This window comes from Rhinolophus sinicus, chromosome 15, assembly GCF_057876585.1.
Source record: "Rhinolophus sinicus isolate RSI-liver-muscle chromosome 15, RSI-T2T, whole genome shotgun sequence".
Lineage (NCBI taxonomy): Eukaryota > Metazoa > Chordata > Mammalia > Chiroptera > Rhinolophidae > Rhinolophus > Rhinolophus sinicus.
Window position 1 is genome coordinate 131,851,073 of NC_142515.1, and position 23,386 is coordinate 131,874,458.

At 41.9% G+C, this 23,386-nt stretch overlaps 1 protein-coding gene across 1 annotated transcript in view; it reads left to right on the forward strand.

Moving 5' to 3' along the window:
* The first annotated feature begins 5,731 nt into the window (after window positions 1–5,731).
* LOC148755299 (uncharacterized) overlaps window positions 5,732–23,386 on the forward strand; it is a 201,741-nt gene continuing 184,086 nt past the window's right edge. The window contains exon 1 of the transcript XR_016019102.1: window positions 5,732–5,787. The gene's annotated coding sequence lies outside the window, so the exon portion shown is untranslated. The remainder of the gene's footprint in view (window positions 5,788–23,386) is intronic.

Below are 23,386 nucleotides of genomic sequence, written 5' to 3' on the forward strand. Positions count from 1 at the left end.
GAGGTGTAAACACCTCTCTGCGCACAAAGAATATATGTGAAAGTACATGGTGTCTGGAAATACCTTTGTCATTTCAACTCATTCACTCATGGCCTCACAACAGCCTCCTATTTTTTTTTGGTATAAATTACTTTGCAGTTAGCCAGTGAGATGCCTGCACACACACAAAAGAAACCTTAAATATATGTCCTGTTTCTGTGGAAGTAACTAGATCTTCTCTACCGTTCATGAACAAACGGGGAGTGTGAGTTCAAATTCCCATAGGAGGAAGGTGGCTAACATTTGATATGTGATTTGAGGCACTGAAATAGATTTTATTTGTGGCTTATCCATTGACTTTTATCTTCACAGACAAAGTTACATATCCAATAAAATGAATGTTAATTAAAATTCATTTTATTGGGTATGTTGTTTTCAGATCCTGCAACGGACAGATTGAACTCACATTTCTTCTTTGTTTTTCTGTCAGTAATGGCGGCAGCTCTGTCCCCCTTCTGTGTGCTCTTGCTTCCTTCTGGTTTCTGGAAGTGGCAGCGTATCACAGAGCAGGCACAAGACTAATGATAGACTATTCTGGGCAGCATTGACTTTAGGAGACACCCTGCCATTTCCAAAGAATGTTCCTTTTAGAAATGAGAAAAGAAGGAAAAAAACCTGTTTAACTCTCTAGGAAATAAGGTGATTCCTTAAACCGAAAGATGACATTAAGAAAAAAATTGTCTTTCCTAAAAACTAAAATTATTTTGAGAATTTTTTGACTATTTAAATAAAATTCAATTTCTAAGAGAGGATTGAGAAATAGTTCCTTTCTAAAAAGAAAAAAAAAAGAAAGTTTTACTTCAAACAAAGCAGATATAACATAAAATCCACACTTATTCTTATATGAATCACATTCTTTTAAGTCTCCTAATATACAAACGTTAAAATTGGGTGTAGAAAGGCAGAGCTCTTGTTATGGGTCCTGTTGCTTTAGTGTCATAAGCTGAGATGGCAGAGAACATTCCATTCCGTAATCAGTAAACATTAACTTAAGAAAACTTTACAGGAAAATGGAATGCAGTTTGACAGCGGATCTCAGAATAGCATCCCTATAATATTAATCAGGCATGGTTAAATACTGCCTGAGGGTACAGCTTGTTCCCACTGTCATCTCACTGTTATTATACTCAGTTCTCAAGGACTTATAAATCTTCTCTATTGTAAAAGTATTTTAAGAAAGATAATTCATCACTTTGACTTTCTTGAAGAATCAAATAGGAATGGTGTAATGCAGAATAGTCTTTCTATAAATAAGAAGAAAATTGATAAACTAGAAGAAAGTGAAAAAATAATATCACTGGGTAAATCTCAGGCATCTACGGAGGGTTACTGGTTGGAAAGTTTGTGTGTGTGTGTGTGTGTGTGTGTGTGTGTGTGTGTGTACTCTAAGATAGATAGATATAAATAGGTGATAGGGATGATAGATTACAGATAAAGAGATAGGTAGATAGATGATAGATGATAGATAGATAGATAGATAGATAGATAGATAGATAGATAGATAGACAGATAGACAGATAGACAGATAGACAGATAGACATAAATACATGATCGGTAGGGATGATAGATGTTAGGTATAGAGATATATGGGTAAATAGATGATAGATAGATATTATAGATGATAGATAGATAGAAATAGATGATAGATAGGGATGATAAATGATTGATATAGAGATAGATGGGTAGATAGAATACATAGACAGATTCTAGAAAATAGATATAATACTCTATATTCTAGCTCCATAGTGACTGAGATCCTTTTTGTTTATTGAAAATCACAAAACAAAAATAGTTGGGATAATAATAGCATTTGCTTATATTAGCAACTTCCCAGGATTCCATAATAGATATATTAACTTGGGCTAGTCCACATTATGAACTAGAGTATTAGAAAAAAACAAGAAACTCGCACATATACACACACCATTCAATAACCAACAATAAAACAGTATGACTTTTATCATCTGATCTTTATTTTGGTGTTACCACTTTGTAAAAGCTGAATCTTTTTTGTCTGACTTCTGTCACTGCACGTTGTGACCCCTTCCCTCTCACTATGGAATGTTCCGTTTCATGATTAGACCACAGTTTACTGATAATATCTATTCTTCAAGGATATTTGGGCAGTTTCCATTTTGTGACACTCAGAACCAGGACTGCTATAAACACTCTTGTACATGTTCACCCACTGAGTGGGTCCATTGGCTGCAACTCCAAAAGCAGGTTTTTGCCCAAACAGCAGTTTGCAGCTTCAGTTTTTTCAAGTGGGATAAAAACATTTGTGAAGCAATTGGCGTGCGGGACTTACTGAGATTTTTATGATTACCCTGCCCTCTCCCTCCATCCTTTATTGTGGTCTGGCCTAGGAGTATTTTTTAAAACCATTTTAATCAACAGACTCACATTTATCTAGTGGTGCTAAATATTTGACTTAGTTTTTATAAAAACAGCCATCTTTGTTTCACATTAATAATTTTGTATCTGCTTAATATTTATGGAAACAACAAGGGTTTGAAGCAGGCACAACTGAGTGCTGGTAAACATAAGACTTGTGAGAGCAGACTTGTTTCAAACCCCCACCCTGCTGTGGGCACCATTCATGGTCCGCTCAGCAGAATGCAGCATAATTGTACATCCAGAAAGTCTGTTATTGCAAAAGACAAGCCTGTTTTGCTTTTTTGAATTTTATTATTTTACTTCATTGTTCTATTTTTTCCCCCCAACATATGCTCTTTTGGTAAGCTGCCTATGAAACAAGGTGGCTATAAGAAAAGAGGGAACTCCACAGGAAGGGGAGAGGAGGAAAAATGTGTGTATGGACATTCTCCTATCCAGTTATTTATGGCAAACTTTAAATTCCAGGCCACCTTCTGAAGCCATTTATCTTCCTCCTGACCTCTTCTCTCAGCTGCGAGGTGATATAAAGCAAGGAACTCCAGCAGTGTTTTATCAGTATAACCGAAACAAAAATAACCAGGAAGGTAAATTGCTTCCACGACGAGACCATGAGCTCCAGATCTGTGGCAGATAAGTTGGCATTGCACATTTTCCCTCTAGCGTAGATGTGATGACATAAAAATACCTTACCATCAGCGATGGTGCCTTTTTATTAAACAAATAAGAGCTAAAATGTACTGAGCACTTCAAATGTGCCCGGGAACGTTCTACTTACTTCCTTGTTCTGAACTTATTTAATTCCCCAAACAATGTTTGATGTACTATTATTCTTCACCCCCATTTCACAGATAATGGAAACCTAATGAGTTTTAGTCACTTACTCATTGTCACTCAGCTCAAGAGACTGAGCTGGGCTGTCAGTCAGGAATCTGGGAGGCACCTCACAGACAGCTGGTCCTGTAGGGCGGGGCGATGCTCACTTGATATTAATCGATGTCTGTGGGGGGCTGAATGGGTTCCCTCCAAAGGTTGTGCCTGTGTCTTAATGTTCAGAACCTTTGGAAGTTACTCATTTGTAAAAAGCTCTCTGTAGATGTGATTAAGGATCTTGAGATGCGATCGCCCTGGATTATCTGGTTGGGCTCTAAATGCAATGACAAGTGTCTTCATAAGGGACACTCAGAGGAGAAGCTGTGTGAACATGGGGGCAGGGACTGGAGGGATGTGACCACCACTCAAGGAATGCCAACGGGCACCAGAAGCCAGAAGAGGCAAGAAAACAGGCTCCCTGGAGCCCACAGGCAGAGCCATTGGCTGGCCCTGGCTTTGGGGCTTCTGGCTCAAGAGCTGTGAAAGAATAAAGGTCTCTGTTAATTTGTCACAGTGGCCACAGAAAACATGCAATATAAGAAATAAATAAAAAAAGAACGGAAGAAGCAGATTGAGAGGCAGGCACATTTGTATCCATTATAATTAGATTTTTACATAAAATATTTCAAATCTCATTTCCCTAGTGAATAAATATTTTTATCCACCTCTGAGATAGTCACTGATATAAATTTGCATGTTTTTTAAGAGTTTGTCATTGTCTATTTCTAATGCAGTAATTTTCTAAAAGGAATACGTAAAATCATCCAAATCAAACAAATGTAATAATAACCAGGGTGAACTCTTCTATAAAGATGCTATGCTTTCAGCAGCTCGCTTGGTAACCCCAAGTTAAAAGACTTAGGGTTTCTATCACTTGTCTCAGCTACACTTACTGACTTTTTTCCCTCTAAGGTTTGAAATAATAAAGTGGTATCCAGTGGGAGAGATCAGTGAACCCCTTTCACCTGACACCCAAGCCTATATGAAATCAAACTGCATGTTTTGCCTCTCAGTGTACTGTATCATTCTTTATTGAGAGCAGACATGGTGACCAGGTGACCAGGACGGCTGGGACAGGCTCCAGGGACATGGCGGCGACAGAGGGCAGGGAACCCTCTGGTTCCATGATTAGGACTCAGTCTTGCTGAGCCTGTGTCTCTGGGCTGTGAGCCTCACACCTGGTTCTCATTTCTTCCTTCCAGGCTCAGGTGGGAGAGGGTGGGTGGGACTTGCTGGGACTGGGTATTTCCTCCCCCAGGTGAGTCAGGCTCTGATAAAAACCCAGCAGGCTGGGCTCCGGTTGGTTTCTCCTGAGATCAGGTCACCTTGAGAACAGGGTGCTCTGAGCTGTTTGAAGATGCGCCCTTGCCCCCTGTCCTTGTGGGGTGCTAAGGGGATTTTTCTCTGTTATTTACTGGTCAAGCTCATGGTGGTTAATCTCCAAAACTGGGGGGCCCCTAGGACTTGGCCCCCCTGAGCTTCCAGCAAATTCCTCAAGTTGAGGCCTGGTTTTCCTGGCAGCCCTGGGTCCAGGGGTACTTTGTGCACAAGTCTGATCCGGTGAGTTCCTCTCTGTGCCCCTCTGGTGTTCCCCCCAATCTTGGGGGCAGGGGTTCCCTGTTTCCTCGTGTCTCCTGAAATCCCAGAAGAGCTGTTGGTGTGTCAGCCCCTGAGCTGTTGGCGCCCCAGCTCTTGTGTATGGGACCAGAGACCCGACTGGTGTTCCTTTCTCTTCCCTCTTAGAATTTCCGTCTCCGCGTCCATTACCCAGGTGTTCCAGCGCGTTGCCTGCTTTCCCATCAGGGCCTTAGCATATTGATCAGATTTGGTAGAACCCCTGGTCCCGTAAATAATCCCAGTGCCCTGCCATGTCTGTTCTCCTGCGGTTCGGTCTCTTCAGCTGAGTTTTTCATCTTGTGACTTCCTGGTGAAAGGTGTGTTTGGTGACTTGGGGGAAAGGCAGTGTCATAAAGAGGCCACAGTGATGGAGAGGAATGGGGAACCCTCCTGTGGTCCTAAGATGACCTTAGCCTTTGGGGAGCTGTCCCCCTGAACTGTGAGCTTTACCAGGGCCTCTCAGGTGCCCCCTTCCTGGGTCAGGGTGGGTGGGTGGGGGTGTGGAGCTGGTCTTTCCTCCCCGCATGGAACGTTAGAGCCAGCTGCAGTCGGGTGTCACCAGCCCCAGGCGGGTCCTGCGCTGGTCAGGCTGTTCTCTAGAGGGCAGCCCTGGTTAGAACCACGGAAGGCTCCAGCACATTTCAAAATGGCTCCTTTCCTCCCCTGTGCTGAAGTAGGGGCCTTGGCTCTGGTGGTTAGTGAGCACTGGTCAGCCTCCTGGAGGTAATTCTCCCCCATGACTGGGTGCCCAGGAGGTTTGAACTTAGACCTGTCCTCACTGAGCTCCAGCTCTTCTCAATTCCGTTTCAGGTCCTGCAGTCCCCACACGCTCCTGCCGAGTCCCGCCCCTGACGTTCTGCTGCGGTAAGTAGGAGTTTTTGGTGTCTGTCTCGTTTCGGGGCCAGAGTGTTGCCCTGCAGCCTCACTTCTGTACGGACTTAAGAAGAGTTGATTTTTTGGTCTGTTCAGCTTTTTACTTGATAGGACAGCTCCTTAAACAAGGAATCAGAAGTCCCCCAAGTTTGACTAATGTCGACACAAATGTAGCCACGTAACAAGCAACCCAATCAAACTAGGAAAGATTTCTATCATTCCCGAACATTCCTTTGTGCTCCCATCCAGTCCTCTCCAATGCCCACAACAAGGGCTCCTCTTGTTAGCGCTGTAAGTTAATTGCACCTGTTGTTGGTATTCAGACATGGTCGTTTTTTTGGGTTTGGCTTCATTCACTCACTAGAATGTTTTTGAGGTTCACCCGTGTTGTTCCATGTCCTAGTATATTGCTCCTTTTTACAGCTGTGTATCGTTGTAAGAATACAGCACATGCGTTCTTTCTGATGTTGAGAACAACTGGTTGTTTCCATTGCTACATAGTTCAGTTACAGTTAGTGTCTGCCGTGGGCATTGTGAGCACGTCTTTGTGTGGGCGTATGTCCTCATTCCTCCAGGATAAATGCCTCAAAATGGGGTTTCTAGGTCATATGGTAGCTGCATGTTTAACGTGATAAGAAGCCGAAGACTGTCTTCGTGAATAATTGAACCATCTTATACCCCTAGGAAAGTATGGAGAGTCCATGCCCCAATCAACTCTTGGTGTCTGTAGTCCTTCGAATTTGAGTTATTCGGTGTTTCTAAACTGGTGGTTTTGATGTGCACCTGCCTCAATACTAATGCGATCAAGGGGGGTTTTATGGGGCCATTGTCTTTTTATGGATTTGTTAAACTATGTTATATATTCTGGAGACCATTCCTTAGCTATATGTACCGATACATTTTCTTCCTTTTTATTTCTTAAGTATTGCCTTTTGATGAGGGAACGTGTTGAATTTTGAAGAAGTGGAGTTTATTGGCCACGCATACTACATTTTGTGTCCTCACTCAGGTGTGTTTGCTGACCCCACGGCCTCAGATGTACTTCTCTGTGTTTTCCCAGAGAATCTGTAGTTCTCCCTGCACCTTTCACATCTGTAATCCATTGTGACATAATTGTGTGGTGCGAGGTATGGATTGGAGTTCAGTTTCCCCACAGATTGAGTCTGTTATTTCACATGATCTGCAAGTACACTTTCTTTGTATTCCCTAAATTTGTTTGGCACTTTGGTTGAAAAAACAAAGTGTGTGATTTCTGGGTTTTCCACTCTGTTCCACTGATATTTTTGTCTAATTTTGTGCGGGTACCACAGTGCCACGAAGAGGATAACTTTTTAATAAGCATTGAAACTGCCAATGCCAACCGTGCAGCCTGGTCTTTCTCCTTTTATAGATGGTTTTTCCTGTTCTAGGACCTTGCCGCACATGTATTAGAACCTGGTGGCCGACTTTTACCAACAAAAAGCCTGTTGAGATTTTGACTAAATGACATTGACTTTCTAGGCCAGTTAGGTTAGAATCTGTGATGTGTTTCCAGTTCTCACTGTAAAAGCCTGGCAGGTCCAGGCCCACCTGGGAGACCCTGCGGTGTGGCTCCAGGCCACCGCAGTAGAGCAGGCATCACAGTAAAATGAGGCGTCATTTTTCTTAAAATCACCTTCATCAGTCACAGACGTCCCCTCATTGAACAACCTAAATTGTCACTGGTTGGGTCAACCCAGGGTTTGTTGTGGGAACCGCAGCCTGTCTGTCGTCAGCTGGGTTTAAATCCCGCCCTGTGTCACTTTGGAGAGAGGGAGTTGCTGACTGCATACTGAGGCTGAATGTGTGGTGTCAGGATGGTGAGGGGGCTTCCCTCGGGAGGCCTCCGTGGGAACTGCCTTCTGCCACCAGGACAACGCACTGGCCGCCGGTCGGCTGGCGGGCCTTGCTACCTGCTGACCCTTATCACAGCGCGGTCTGCCCGGATGTCCCTCATCCTGTGACAGCTCCATGTGCCCTGGGCTCCTGATGCTCCATCTATTAACCTGCACCTGAAGGTTTAGATCTGATGGATGGTCAGAGGATGTGCCACCTTATTCATCCGACTGATGACGTTTGCAAGTCTCACTCTGAAAGGCTTAGCAATTTAGCCCATGATAAAATCACTGGGTATCCTCTCTGTCTCTTCTGAGTTGACAGTCAGAGCCCTGTGAGGGGCATTGCATGCAAATGGTGTCCCTTCTTATCCTCCATTTATTCCACAAGCACTTCCTATTACCCCACATTGCTCAGACGCCTGTGAGAAGAGATGTAACAGTAAGCCACAGATTAAACCCAGTGTGGCGGATGGCGTGAAGAAAATTGAAGTCTGCCTTCCTGAGGGAAGGGGGTCCTGTAGGTGCTTGTATGGGTGTGAGGCGGGAAGGAAGTGACGGAGGGGTTGGGCTTGTACTCTGTTGTAGGAAGCACTGGGGGCTTTACCAAAAGGCCAGCCTCTGCTCAGTGGGACTAGTGATTCTGAGAAATCCTGATACTTAGACATAATGACATAATTAGACATAATTAGGACAGGCAGGATTATGGTACAGTGGAAAACTGTCCCTTAATCTCCCGGTCGAATGGAATTCTGCTGTCGTTGTCTTTGCTCAGACCCAGGCGGGCGGGGTCACCTCTGTCGGGACAACGCTGGTGGTCGTGCAGAGTAAAGAGAGAGCGTGGGGAACCCCGGCACGGTCCTGGCATTTCTGCTGAGAGCTGGTGTGTGTCACTTCTACTCACAGTCTTCTCATAAAAGCAAGTCACCAAACCAAGCTTGAGGTTTGTGCAACAGAGAAGTATTAATCCTGCCAAAGACAGGAGGTGGTATTCTTGGGCGAGAGTATACCAACTAAAGCTTCACGTTGCTGAAGCGCTTCAACGATTAACTGTATCGTAGGACTTGCGACTGCATGGTAACATTGCATGTTATTTTTAGGCAGCATATTTTTAGTCCCTTTACCAGAGTAGCTCTGGTCTTATTCCTACAACTAATAAGATATGTATATAATATATATAAGTGTATATGTGGAGACTTAGGAACATTATATGGAATATCTTTTAAAATCTGCCACATAAAAATTGCTAATATTAAAGGAATTCATGAAATGCCACGGGCTTTCCTATTTTCTCCTCTCAACAGAGACTCTGGGTTTAGGTAATTAAAGATCAGATTTGGGAAAGGGGAATAAAAACTATGGTAATGTAGAGAAAATGCAGCAAACAACTCTGGGTATTTTGAATATCTATTATTATTCTCCAATGTGACACAGCTGCTGACCTAGGGCTGAGCACATGGCTAACGAGGGAGGTGACCCCATTTCTCACACTCCTTCCCCATCAGATGTGGATAAATGGCAAAATTTTGGCCAAAGATAGGTAACAGGAAGTATCTCATGGTAGCTTCCAGAAGCTTAAAAAATAAAGGCATCTCTCCCCTTTCTTTATTCCTTAATCCTACTGCCTTCCGTGTAGGTTCTTCTCTAAACCATGAAGATGAGTGATACATACTGGGGACGGGGGCCCGGGAGCTGGAGAAACCATGGCTCTTACACATAAATGCCCGACTGCCTTGCCTCAGAACCCACACTTACGTGAGAGCAAAATCAACCACGACTTTCTATTTTAGAACATATCTAAAAGGGAGCAAAGAAACAACCTGTTGTCAGAAATATATGTTACTGTTTTGTAGGGGAAAAAATAGTGTCAAAAAAATCATATCAGGTGGTCTCAGTCTTCAACTGCTTCCCTTTCTTATGGATAAAAGTAAGAGCTTATGGGGTTCCAGTCCTTTTAGTTTTAACAGCTGAGAAGAGCACTCAGTTGAAGACATTTTCATTGTGACACAGAATTCAAAGAAAAGCCTTTAATTGTCATTTAAAATAGTCTTAGTAATCGTTGGCTTTCTTTGTGTAGATTATTATACATTTGAAGCTTGAATGACAAAGATGAGATAAAGCCCCAATTCACGGCATGATTGGCAGCCAGTTCTATGGCTCCGAGTCACCAATCAATAGCCTTACAGTCACTCCTGCTATGCAGTTCGACGGGCCTGGAAAACAGACAAAAACTACCAAAACCAACTAGCAAATGCCTTAGAATAATAGCCTTCCGGATGATTATATATAGAAATATATTAAAAGTTAGCTTTCTCAGTTCAGTCCCAAGTGGTATATTTTTATTTGCACAAGTAGAAGGAAATGATGGGGTTTGTGTGAGGCAGGGCCATCTCCTGACGAGAGGACCTGGCGTTTCTTCAAGTGAAGGGGGAACTAAAAATAAACAGAGATCCATATAGGGAGACTAGATTTCCTTCCCTTTTCATCCTGATTTCCTTAACACTTCCTTGACGTTCAGTTGAGCTAAATCGACACTTTTAGCTTTGCTTTTTTTTTCATCTCCTGTGGCCACACACACTGAATTTTCTAGAATATCTGGTTATACTAGTTTTGGTGAACAGAGGTTAGTTAATTCTGACTTTAACCAATTATCCTCTCTGTTCTGAGAATCAAATGATAAGTCTTGACCCTTTTAAATGTATAACTAGTGCCTTGATGGATGTTGATGAACAATTCTGTGAGTTATAGTGCAGTTCATTCTTTTCAGCTGTGCAATGGTAGCCCCCAGTTACAGTGAAAGATAATTTCAGAATTCAAGATTCCATTGTTGTATTTTGGTGGCATTTCATTCTCTCTCTGTCTCTCTCTGTCACCCCCCCCCCCCATGTTTTCCAAGTGGACATACTTTAATTGTGTACTAAAACTTGATCATGCTTGAGTTTAGGAAGCAGGAGCAGCCTTTCATTGCATCTGGGGAAAATTTAGCTCCCCCCCCAAGAGAAAGCCCACAGCTGATTGTGGGAATCCACTTGCACGCGGAGAACCAATGGACAGGGACGTTGTTTCTTGTTCTCTAGCTCCCTCCTCCTCTTCTTTTCTTTCTTTATTTCTAAGAAAAATACAAATACTCTGAGGTTAGGATCTTTTGATGATTGACATGTTGGCTGTAATAGTTTATGTGACTCAGACCACATGATTCTGACAGTTGCTTTGTTTCTTTTCTTATTTCTCTCTTAGAAATAAAATGTTGCATGATCAGTGATGTAAAATATTTCACTGGCAGAGCACTAAGAGATGGAGATTAGGAAATAAGAAACAGCCAATACCCAAAGCCTTTCATGGCATTTCCTGCCATATTTTCATTACTCTGTTCCTAAATACATATTTTTGGCACAAAAATCTTTCTATGTGAAGTTATTTCATAAAGCTTGTCCCTTGTGTCTAAATGTGTTTGTTTTTTCCCCTCTTAGCTCCAGGCAACTGCTTCATTTTCTGAGGCATAATAGTACGTTCTTTTTGTTATTTTTCTTCCCTATAGCTTTTTATAAATTTATAGTCAGTCTAACGTTTATTCTACTCCTACTAAATTTTAATAATTTTAACACTTTCTTACTAATACACACATTTTCCAATCTCCCTCCACAGGCTAAAACAAATCTGTTATAAAAAGTAGAAAACCTCTAAATCCCAGAACTCTTCTTTTTAGCAGATGTTCCAAAAATGCTAAAATATGTTAAAGCACATGTTACAGACTTTAAAAATTGCCTCATCTAAACCATCAATATTGCGTATGAAAGCAAATCACCACCTCAGTGAAGGGAAGGGATTCACTCAGGATCAAATTATTAGTGTGCAGAGGGGTCATGGCTGGGACACAGCCTGTGGGACCCATCATCAGTGCTCCCTGTCATCTAATTCTTAGCACTTGAGTAAATGGCAGGGTCAGGTCTTCAGCGGACCTCTAGGGTGTAGTGAGCGTGGTAGACCAGTAGGCTCACTTGGCCAAGGTGTGCTACAGCATCTCCCCGGTTCCCTCTGCTGTAGAGACAGGCAAAAGAAAAATGGTGAGCTCCAAGCTTGTAGCAAAGACTCTAGTGAAAACTAGGTTCTGACAATAAGATTTGCTCACATACTTGATTTGTGTGCTAAGTGGGGTAAGAGCCAATGTATCATGAGACCCCCGGCCAGTGTGACGGGACTCCAGTTCCAGCGTCACCTCCCTGATCTCTGAGTTACAGATGGGGTGGGGTGTCCTGCACCAGTAGTCGTTGCTTCTCCACCTCCCTAGTTATTAAAATCTGGAATTGCTTATAGATGTGAAAAATTAATAAAATTAGTCACAGGAACTCAAATGACTAAGACTTTGCTCCTACTGCTCTAAGGCTTTGCTTGTCAGTGGGTGGCGTCAAAACTAGATTCCTGATGCTGCTGTACTTCCAGTTTGTATTGAAATTTCATTTATGTTTCTTATATAACATTTTCCAAGTGTCAATGCACCTAACAGAGTTAGTAATAGCATACCTTGACCCAACACCTGGTATTATTGTGTAATTATGTCAGATGTCTATTGCTTTTGAAAATTGTTACTTCGTAGTCAAAAACACATTAGCTTTTAAAACCACAATCTGAAAAATCCACCTTTACCTGGTTTATTTACATAATTGTATTATGGAAAAATAAAAAAAATATAGCTTGTCACTATTTTATACGATATGGTAATTATATTTAAATACCACTGTGTAGTATAAAGGCACTTTTGTACACATCAGCTTTGATTTGTGTGTGTGTGGGTTACAGACCTGTGAAATTTGAAGCGTATGTAAATATTGTGTATTTTACAAAAGGAAAAAAAATAATGAAATTCAAGAAATTTCTGTACAACACCTGGGTCATAAATCCATAAATCTTGAGTGAGAATCTTCAAAGGGTGTTTACTGTTTTATTGTTGTAACAAAAATTTTCAGGTTTTTGTTAAGCAAACTCCCTAGTTCCTCACAATTCTAAAATGCATCAAAACGTGGGTATATATAATAAACATAAGTGATTAAAAGTTCATGATTTATTTTCTGGAGTCGCGTTATAGGATGGGTTGATATTTTATATAAATATTTAGTTTTATGTTCAGTATTTAGATAATAACTATTAACTTGACCCAAGTACATCACTATGTGAAGTAAAAACCAATTTTACTCCGCAGTAGAGTATTGAAAATCAGGTGACTTTTTAATGTTATATTTATGATTGTATCTAAACCATCTGATCTTAGGTTTTTTCAGTACTACTGACAAATCTCATGCCAGCTGGATGGACCATTGACTGGATGGACCATTGACCTATTCTGGTTTGCAGTTTTCTCTGCGTGTTTCGTCTCAGTATTAATGTCATCACTCCCCCCGGAGCTACTCTTGCAAACACTCACAGGCGCTGGCTCTGTAAAGTGAATGACATCTAGGTGGTGGGTGGGCGGTGCAGAGATGCACAAACATGCTTAAATCTGTCACACGGAAGGCTGGCTAGGTGCTAACTGGGTTCTCCACTCTCAAGAATTCCTTGTCGCTATTTGGGATGGAACCTGACATGCCACATGGAAATGCAAGTACCCACCAGATTCAGAAACACACCCCTGTGACCCGATGCCCGCTAAGGTGAGCTGAAGGTTGATGAGTTCTGTCATTGCAAATTATGGTCCCTTTCTCCTTGCTCGCGGCCACACAAATAAAGTACACCACTGATGAGTGCCGTCATTGAATCCTTTCATGCAGAAAGCGCTCAAGTGATTTCTTGTTGACAACAAATCACCATAATCCACACAACTCGCACTGATCTTTGTCTCAATAGCAACAGGATGAATTTTTCTTGCTAAATAATCCAGTTCATTTTCTAAAACAGGCACGTGGACTCTCCCCATCCTGTGTAGTCACTGAAGATAAAGCAAAATGTAAAGAGACACTGGACTCATATGGCAATCTATGTTTACAAAAATGGTGGTATGTGTGAGGTTACTCATACATGTACATACACAGATGCACGTATGCATACATGTAAAGTATAAGCCCTGGTTAGAGAAATGAATATTTTATACTAAAACACAGTCGTTCTCATGTGCAATGTTTCAGTGATAAAGAGCAAAAGGATTTATAATGGTGTTCCTGTCATTTATAGGAATGCCTTAACAGCATAAAAATGTTATTAAATATACAAATATTATATGTAAAGTATAATTTATATAAATTATACATAAATTGAAAATAAATTATTATATATTTAAAATAAATGGAAACTATTAAAGCAGAAAAATATGAATAAACGGGCACAATTGGAAAACAGTATTGGCATCAAGAGGGTATTAAGTTGTGTAAAAAGAGCTTAAATAGAAGGAAATGTGAATGTCCTTCCTGGGACAGCTGTCTGATCAGGCCAGAAGCATAACCCCCCATCCTCATTCTGTCAAGGACAATTGATGAACATTAAGACAAAACATATATTTCTTTCAGTTTTAGATTGTAAAATATGTCCTAAGAAACTATTCTTTGAAATACACCTACAAGCCTATCTTAGTAAATCGTTTCTTCCCTTTTCCAACTCCATTTGTGAAACGTGTCCCCTCCCCTTCACATAAACCCTTCTAGTGATGTGCCTGTTACTTTCCAATCAGCAGATACTGTCTGAATATTTTAGGTAAAAGACATAACTATTGTTTTCAGTTAGTTTCTTAAGCTTCACTCACATGCACCATTTTAGACAAACTTCCTATGTTTTCTATACTCGTGTAAAAATATGTCATAAAGGAAGCTCTTTGCCTTTACACACAGATGCTCAGAATCTTTTTCACATCGTGATGCCTCATCTTTTATGACCCAAAAGTCAACTTTTCTGGGAAGGGCTCCTTGGCTGCTCTAAGTCAAGTGTTTTTGTTTAGTTTATTTGGTTTTACTTATTTTCATTCTTCTATTCCCATAATTCTTTTGCCTGGGCATCCTACCTGGATTTCTAAATGTGAGGTCGGGAACTCTGTCATCCTGGGTCCACAGCATTTAGCAAACAAGTTGCCACACTGTGACTGCTTAACACATTTATTTTTAGAAATCTGTTGATAAGAAGGAAAAGGAAGTGAGCGCTCGTAATGTCATTATGTGGTTGCGTAACAGGAGTGACGTTGAAAAAGTAAGGAAATCATTTGCAATTTTTTTTTTGCTATCTTTGGGTTATTCATTATATGAGGCATAAGGTTTATAACATCTGACATTTGTTCTCATAGAACAAATACTATTTGATACACTTCTACCCTCATTTACCAACTGGTATATGAATTCTGTACAGAGATGTGATTTGAAATGGTCTTCTAAAAAAACCTCACTGTAGTTTAAGAGAAAAAATAATGCCAGCTCGTACTCTGGTGGGGCGTAATGCTGAGAAAATTGTTCTAGAGTGTGAACACTGGCTGCGTTTTCATCAGCAGGGATACAGACGAACAGAAACATGAAGCTGGCAAACAGCTGACGTTTATGGATACGTGAGGCAAACCGAGCATGTGCAGGTCTCACGAAGGCCACACCCTGGAGAGCCTTAGGGTTTTGTCCCGGGCAGGCTGACTGGCTGAAAGGTGACCAAAACGGTGGTTTGTCCCAGAGCACACTGACAAAGTTATCAGGTTTTCTCACAGTTTTTATTTTCTCATGGTTTTCCGATAAAATATATCCCTTATGAATTCAGCTGTGGAGATGATATGCTGTGTGTCTCTGTGTCACGGCAGCTAGATCGTGTCTGTCTCTAAGTGCCTCCATCTAGTTGGGTCAGGTTGATGCAAAATGTTTTCTTGGCCAGTGTGTTCATGGGGAAACTATGTTTCTACAGTCAGGGTTCTCCGTTGTGACTTACACGTGAGAGTTGAACTCTGCTAGTGAGAGTCCTATGATGGAATTCACATATTTATCTTTCTATAATAGCTTCACGATGAACTGATTCCGCAGAGCTTACCATTGATGCTCTGATTCAAATTTTAACTACCAACGTCTTCACTGTTTATTGCCGAGATGCGCACTGTGTTCTCCATCCGTGTCAGCCCAATGGTGAATGCCATCTCTCGCTGTTTTGCTTATGACATCATTTTCATGATATTATTCTCCTGCTTAACATTTTTAAATGGCTTCTGTTTTCTGAGAGATGAATTTGAAACTTTTATTGCCATCTTCTCACTCTCGAGCAACCGCATTTCACTCCACCTTTACACTTTTTGGCAATACTCCCATATGCAAGGTACAACGCTTGATTTCTCTGACCCTTTTCTGCACGTCCCTGTCCCTGGGCCTTCGCTTATGACATTTTTTCCTTCAGGAAACTTCTCTTGATCACCCAAGACCTAAGTGGACTGCGCTTTTATTGTTCTGTTGTGCTTCTTGTTTGCAGGTCACTCAGTAATAATCATGTAATGTCTAGAAGCGGTTTTCTCTGTAGTTGTACGACATGTATTTCGATTGCGTTTTGAAGAGATGAGCGAGTGACAGATCCTGTGTTATCCCCACTAATTCACAATACATTTTATGCAAAGTCACTCTTCGTAAATATGAAGGGTTTCTGTAATAACCTCCTTTCTTCCCCTGTATTCTTCCCCCCCCCCAAATTCTTCCCTCAAGGGACTGAAGTTCATATGCAGAGAAACCACAATTCCTGAAACAAGATTTAACATGAGAGATCCTAAAATTATTTACTATTTTTTATTTTGCGCTTTCATCCTTCATAATTATTAAAAGCTGGTGATACTACTGTTGTCATAACTTTGACATCGGCTCCTCTGACACATCCGGGCTGCTGGGCTTTGTGGGTAGAGGGCAGTGGGGGCCCGGGGGCAGCACACTTTCCTGAGTGCCTTCGGGGCCCTGGGCAGCACCTGCCTGGAGGAGACAGAGGGCTGGGGACGCGGGTGAGGAGCTTAGCTTGGTGGTTTTGCCATCCTCATCCTGTACGGTGACATCACCCTGCCAGCAGCTGACCCAGGTGCGAGTCCAGGGAAGGAGATGCTAAACTCGCAAGCGTGATATGTGTTTGAAAGGAAACCCCTAAATTACTCTCTCAATGTAGTGATATTTTTAGTAAAAAAAGTTGTCTTTTATATTGTCGGCTCTTGCCTATTAATAGAATACACTTTAAAGATTTTCCCTGTCATTTTCTGAACCTTGTGTAAGGTGGCCATTGTTGCTTGCTTATTATTATTATTATTTTTCATTGTGTTGTATTTAAATGAAACCTTTTTCTTTTTCTGTTGTGAGGCGGTTTGCTTTGTGTTTCGGCAATGTGACTGATTTGTTCTAGTTTGGTTTGCTCGCGTGTATGCACTTCAGGATGGCTGAGCTGCATGCATTGGGGTTTATTCTTGCAAAAGTCAGAGAAATCCAACCCTTGTTGTTTCTAATATATTTTCTTCTACTTCTCTTCTTTTGAAATCCAATTACATGTAAGTTCAGCATTGAGAATATCTCACAGGTTACTTATACTTTGCTGCCATTTTGTTTTGTTTTGAATATTTCTTCTCTCTCTGTTTCATTTTGGGAAAAAACTGATGAATTATCTTCAAGTTTACTAATCTTTGTTTTCCAATGTCTAATCTCCATTAAATGTCACATGTCTGTACAAATGTGTGTCTGTGTGTTTATAATGCTTTTTACAGAATAATTTTCTTTTTTCTTAATTCTAGAATTTCCACTCATTTCATTCTTAGCTTCCACTTCTTTTTGAAATACTTATCTATTAGGTCTACCTTCTCCTATAATTTAAAAAATATATTTTGATAATTGTTGCGAAGTCCTTGTCTGCTAATTCTAATAACTGGGTTCTTTGTGCTTATAGTTTAAGACACTGTCTTGCCTCTTGATTATGTCAGATACACACACACACACACACACACACACACACATATATATATATTTTGTTTGTTTGTTTTTGGGTGTTTGTGTGTGTGTGTGTGTGTGGTGGTTTCTCATCAATTTGACTTATATTCACAACACTGTATATAAAATAACAAATATATTGAAGCGTAATACTGCTTTGTTTCATTCATCTATCAGAGAATGCAGGCTCTTTCCTCTATGTGGCAGTTTGGGTGGGCGAGTAAATTGTGGAGATTCTTTTTGATGTCGAGTTAGATCTGAACCATGGATGTAATTAGAGTCTCTGCCACTTTACTTTTTTGGAAATATGTGTGGCATGGGACACCTTTTTTGGGTCCAGGGGGTGTGATTTGAAGAAGATTCAAAATACAGGTGAAATAATAAAATGCGACTTTTTTATAAAAAGTAAAAACAACCAAACTCACCTTGATAAAAGAATGGTTAATAAAAACAAAAGAGGAGGACAACACAGTGCAGAGGAGAGAGGAACTGTCTCCCGGTGTCTAGTCGGGGTTCTCCAGTAGGGGCTGGGACCCAGAGCAGGTAGGTGGCCCCATTATGTGTTGTGGAGGTGGCCACCCAACCTTTGTAGGGCAAGCAGGCAGCTGGGGATTCGGGTATAGGGATGAGTCTGTAAGCTGGAGACTCAGGCAGAACGTCCATGTTGTAACGCGGAGGCAGAATTCCTCCTGGGGACCCTCAGGTTTTGCTCTGAAGGCCTTCACTTGATTGGATGAGGCCCATGCACAATATGGAGGCTAAGCTGCTTTATTTACAATCGATTGATTGTCAATATTGATCACATCTACAAATTTACAATGAAGTCTAGACTGGTGTTTGACCAAACAGCCGGTCCCCATAATCTAGTCAAGTTGACACATAAAATTAACCATCACATCTGGAGAGTCAAAGACAATTTTGCAGAGCGAGGTCAAGCCAGAAGCTCCTACGAGGATGATGGAAACATGGGAGGAGATTATGGGCAGACATTTATCATGAAGAAATAGCAAGAACAAAATTCTGGCAACCACTAAAATTTCCAGTCACATAGTGAAATTCTCTTGTGCTAATGGTTGCAGTTCAATTCCACTCCTTTCTAAGGTCATCTGTCCAGCTGACTGGAGAAAGAAAAGGCAAATTTGTGTACATAACCAAATCATAAAACCTTAAAAGTTAAAGATATTGGTAATCATCTATTGTAAAATTTCAATTAGTGTAGAATTTCTAAGTTATCTACCTGTCCTTTGAGGACCCATTTTCCCCTTGGTTATTTCCAGTTTGGACTTGAAATTCCCTTATGAGTGTGATAATGTCAGATTTGTATGTAATTTCTAGCACAGAAGCCACTTCTCAGAGTGGCAGTGCCACAGTGGTTGGAACGCTGTAGCCCGTACTTCTTGGCTTTCATCCAAGTCTTTGCACTTCTGAGCAGTGTGTCCATGGGTGCATTCTGTATCCTTCCTGTGTCTCTAGTAATGTCCTGTGTGCAGCGTGGGAACAGTAACACTTGCCTTCTGGGAATGTGGTTCTCAATACCCGAGGGAGCCCAGGAAAAGGGCAGGCATCTTGCCCATGTAACAATCTACATCCGCTACTATTGTTATTAATTATTATAACAATACAATGTAACATTAATATTAATGTAGCAATAATCCAAGCATAATAATAGAACACCATTACATTGAGGCAAGATGACATCCCCCAGTAGTGCAGCGGGAGCAGGGTTAGAGGAAATCCCTCCCTCGTTCACAAGAAAAACCCTCTGATAATCATTTTCTTTTCTACTCTAAACATTTTCAATTCATTCAACGATTATTCACGAGGTAGTTTGCAAACCTTTAAGGTCCCAGTCATTCTTCAGGATATATTGCATTTGCCAATATCCTTCTTGGAATGTGGCCTAGAAATTAAAGTTTTCCCAGACATGCCCTGATCAGAGGACAGCGTTCCTAACTATTTATTCCTCGAGAAAACACTTTATTTCTGCTAATGCTTAGTAAGTTTTGTTTTATTTACAGTAAATTGATGGCTCTGTGGAATTTATAATCCACTAAAACTCATAGGTCTCTTCACATGATCCATTATTATGTCACATTCCTCAGTGTTATTTGTCAGTTGTTACTGTGAAGTTTTTCTTTATCCATACAAAGGTCCACCTATTTACAGGCCGACTTCAGAGATATTACTGGTTTGGTTTCAGACCATTGCAATAAAGTGAGTTGTAATCTTTTCACTTCCAATTTGTCAAAACTGCAACATCTGGGAAGCACAAGCAGGAGAATCGCAGTGGAAGGAGGTCTGCCTGGATTATTTATTCAACAAACCATTTATTAAAGGTCCATGTCACAACCAGTTCTGATTCTATTACCTTATTAAGCTTTACTCCACTTGGTGGCAGTCACAGTTTGATAAATAAAAGCTCTACATCTTAATGTAAGGCATCTAAAAACACGTCTGTGCCTGCAGGATCCAGGTGAAGTCCTTAGAACACCAACGCAGACACACCCTCCAGGCGATACTGATATGTTTAGACCCTTTGGGCCAAGGTTGTCAGAATAGGTCATAATTTATCTAACTCATCTTCACTTCTTTCTCTCGCTTGCATAATGCAATATCTTGAAGCACTTGTCCAAAGTCCCTGCCAAATTAGATTTCTAATTTGGAGAAACCCAAAGAAAGAAGCTGTTAGCTTCCCATGCCTACTTCTTAGTAAATCTGTGGGTACTCCCCACTGATACCCTCACCTGCATCGTGCTGAGAACCATTGCTCACAGGTGAGATGGGCTCGTGGAGGACGTTCCAGGGGATGAAATGCCATCAGCTCCTCAGCACAGCGCATGCCCACTTCTTCCTGAGCCACCACCTTGCTTTTCCAGCTGCTGTGCAGGCAGATGGAGCCAAACAGTTGGGCTCTAAACCGTGGAATTTGCGTGGCAGTGTTTATCTGCTCTCCAAGGACCAAGACTGAGAAGCAGAAGTGGCCCCTCCACATTCTCTCATGCTTTGTGCCTATTCTGACGCAGAGATCAGAATGTTCTAGGGTTGGCAGAGCTGTAAGATGAATGGATACTGCTTTCTGAGTCAGGACGAGGTCGAAGCAGCCAGCCACCTTTTCAGTACATTACAAGGTTATCTAGCGTGAGGGAGAAATAAACGTATTCTGCGTTTGTTTCTTTTACGCATTTGGGTTTATTTAATATAGCAGTTAAGCCAGGCACACTAATACCGCTCAAATCCATTCTGTGATTACCATACAAAAGATTTTTAGCCCATGCATAAAGAGCTTCAACAATGGGGAAAACCTCAGTTTAGTACCATGCCCAGGCAATGCAGAGCTCTGATCATAAGGAAATTCGTCTTTGTTTAGCCTTAATGATTTCCGGAGCAGTCCCTGTGGAACCCTGTCCTTCTTTCAAAGCACCACTCTTGGTCTTTGCACAGTGAGTACGAGTGCTGTCTGCTTCCTAAATGATGTGTTGGTGTCTCCCTTCTCCCCACAAAATGAAAACAGCTCCGTCTTCCAGCTCAGGCAACGCAGGAGGAGCTGTCGTCACAGTGCAGCTGCCGGGTTTCAGGTGTGGCAGCTGTTGTCCTGTATCCTCGGACGTTGCAGCTCAGTCTCTGGAATCTGAGGTGTGTGGGTCACGTGCCAACCATGCCGGGCGCCATAGTGGGCGCTGAGGAAGCCTGTGGTGTTTGCACTCCTGAGCTGCAGACAGCGCCTGGCTCCCCTGTAACCCACTGATCCTGACTCAGACTGAGGAACTGCTCTCCGGGTTCCTTCAATCAGAGTTTAAAACAGAAACCATCGTCCATTCTCTCTCCACCGAGAACATCTCAGAATCTCCTCTGTTAAGCAGAGGACCCCTTCACATTTCCCTGGTGGGGAGAAGGTCTCTGAGGAAGGGATGCTTATTATTTGAGGTCCTAGCCTTTTAATTGAATGACCAAGTCATTAGACATACTTTCATGAGTCCATTAAAATAAGCTGCAAACGCTTAGGCTTTCTGAGAAACGGCGCGAAAATGTCATGTGCCCTGACATTACTCCTAATATCGCTGTCACGTGTTTCCCTAACCTGCCGACCCTCCATCACTGGCCATGATTACCTGGGTATTTGCGACAGGGTCCGCTGGACCACCGTCACTTCTGCAATCAAGTTTTAGGCTTCCCAAGATTATCTTTAGTTTTGATCAATCATTAGAAGGACCCACTGGTTGCTCTTCTGCTCCTGGTTCTGATTTATGGCAGTGACAGGATACAAACTGAAGTTAGCAGAGGGAAGGGGTGTGTGAGGTGGGCTCTGAACTTCACCTTCCAGGCACCCTCCAGCGGACATACACACTGCAGTGACTTCTTCCAGCAACAGCGGGACGACCTGCATGGAGTCCTAACAACCAGGCAGGTTCCCCCACACCTCGATGTCCAGAGCTTTGCTGGGCCGTGGTCACGTTGACGTGATTGGCTGCCCAGATGGCTAGCCTTGGTCTCCAGTGGCTCTGAAGGGGCAGCTGAGGCAGAGTGCCCCGCCCCCACCGTGACAAAGCCAAGGCCCCAGCTCAGCCAAGGCATTCTCATCAGGTGAGACATTCCAGAGGCACAGGGGTCACCTCCTGGAGGCCAAGGCCAGAGCTTTCTGCGGGCAACATCAGCCCGTACTGCACACAGCTGTACTCTGGCCTCCCTGTGTTTCAGCAGCAGGGTGAATGAGAGATGGAGAGAAGTCTGTTTGTTCATCGGTTCGTCCATCAGCTATGGAACACCCTCTGGGTGCCAAGCTGTTGTACACTCGCCCTGATCTTTGCAGTTCAGCTTTCTCCATGGCCTTTTCTTGGCTTCTTCCCATGACTTTGAAGTTTTCCGTTGACAGTGAGGATACCCCTCTGATCCTATCAGAAGGGAGGCTGTCGTCCCCCGTAGCATTCTGTTGGCATTAATTTGCCTGGCACATAACTGACCCTTCACGCCTGCCCGCCTATGCAATCCAGCCTGACTCTGCTCTCACCTTCCACTCGCCACCCCTCTCCTCCCCGCTCAGTGCTTCCCAGCGTCCTTCAGACGTTCTGCAGACACTTCCGCTTTAGGGATTTTGTACTAGCTAATTTCTGTGTTTGAAGTTTTATACCACAGATACCTATTCCATTCCCTTTCTTGAGTCCTCCACGTCTTTACCCAGGAGTCTTTTTCTTGGGAAGGGTTTTCAAATACTCTATCTGAAATAGTAAGCCTCATCCCCAAACTCTCCATATCTGTTTCCTGCTTCATTTTTTCTCCTTAACATATAATTCAACTTTAATATGTTATATATTTTAGTAATTATAATATTTAACTGCCTCTTCTCCAGAAGTAGATATCAAATGCTAGGAATTTTTATCTGTTTTGTTCATTATTTTGCCTTGAGTTCTTAGAATGGAACTTGATGGGTAATAAATGTTTAATAGGTAATTGTTTAATGAATGCAGAAATGACTGAATAAACCTCTATGTATTCTTACACAAAGTGAGGTGTTATTAAACAATATCTTGCCTCTTTTTGTGTAACTGGATGTTTTAAAACGTGTGTCTTAAAGTGTATGCTTTTTCACTTACCCCTTTTAGCCACATCTTTGAAAGTGTAAGCTGCACCAGTTCAAGCCCATCCAAGCTTTGGAAGTAGTAGCTGTAGATTTGAATCTGCTTGTCCATCACCAGCCGAATGTCCCCGTACGGATGAACAGTTCCCTCTAACACTTAATTTTCTCAACTTTATGTACAATAGCTCCCTCACGGAGTTGTTGTTAGAGTCCCGTCACGTGATATTTTCTAAATAAATTTGTTCCTTTTTCCTCTTTCCACTGGTATATTTTTAGACATT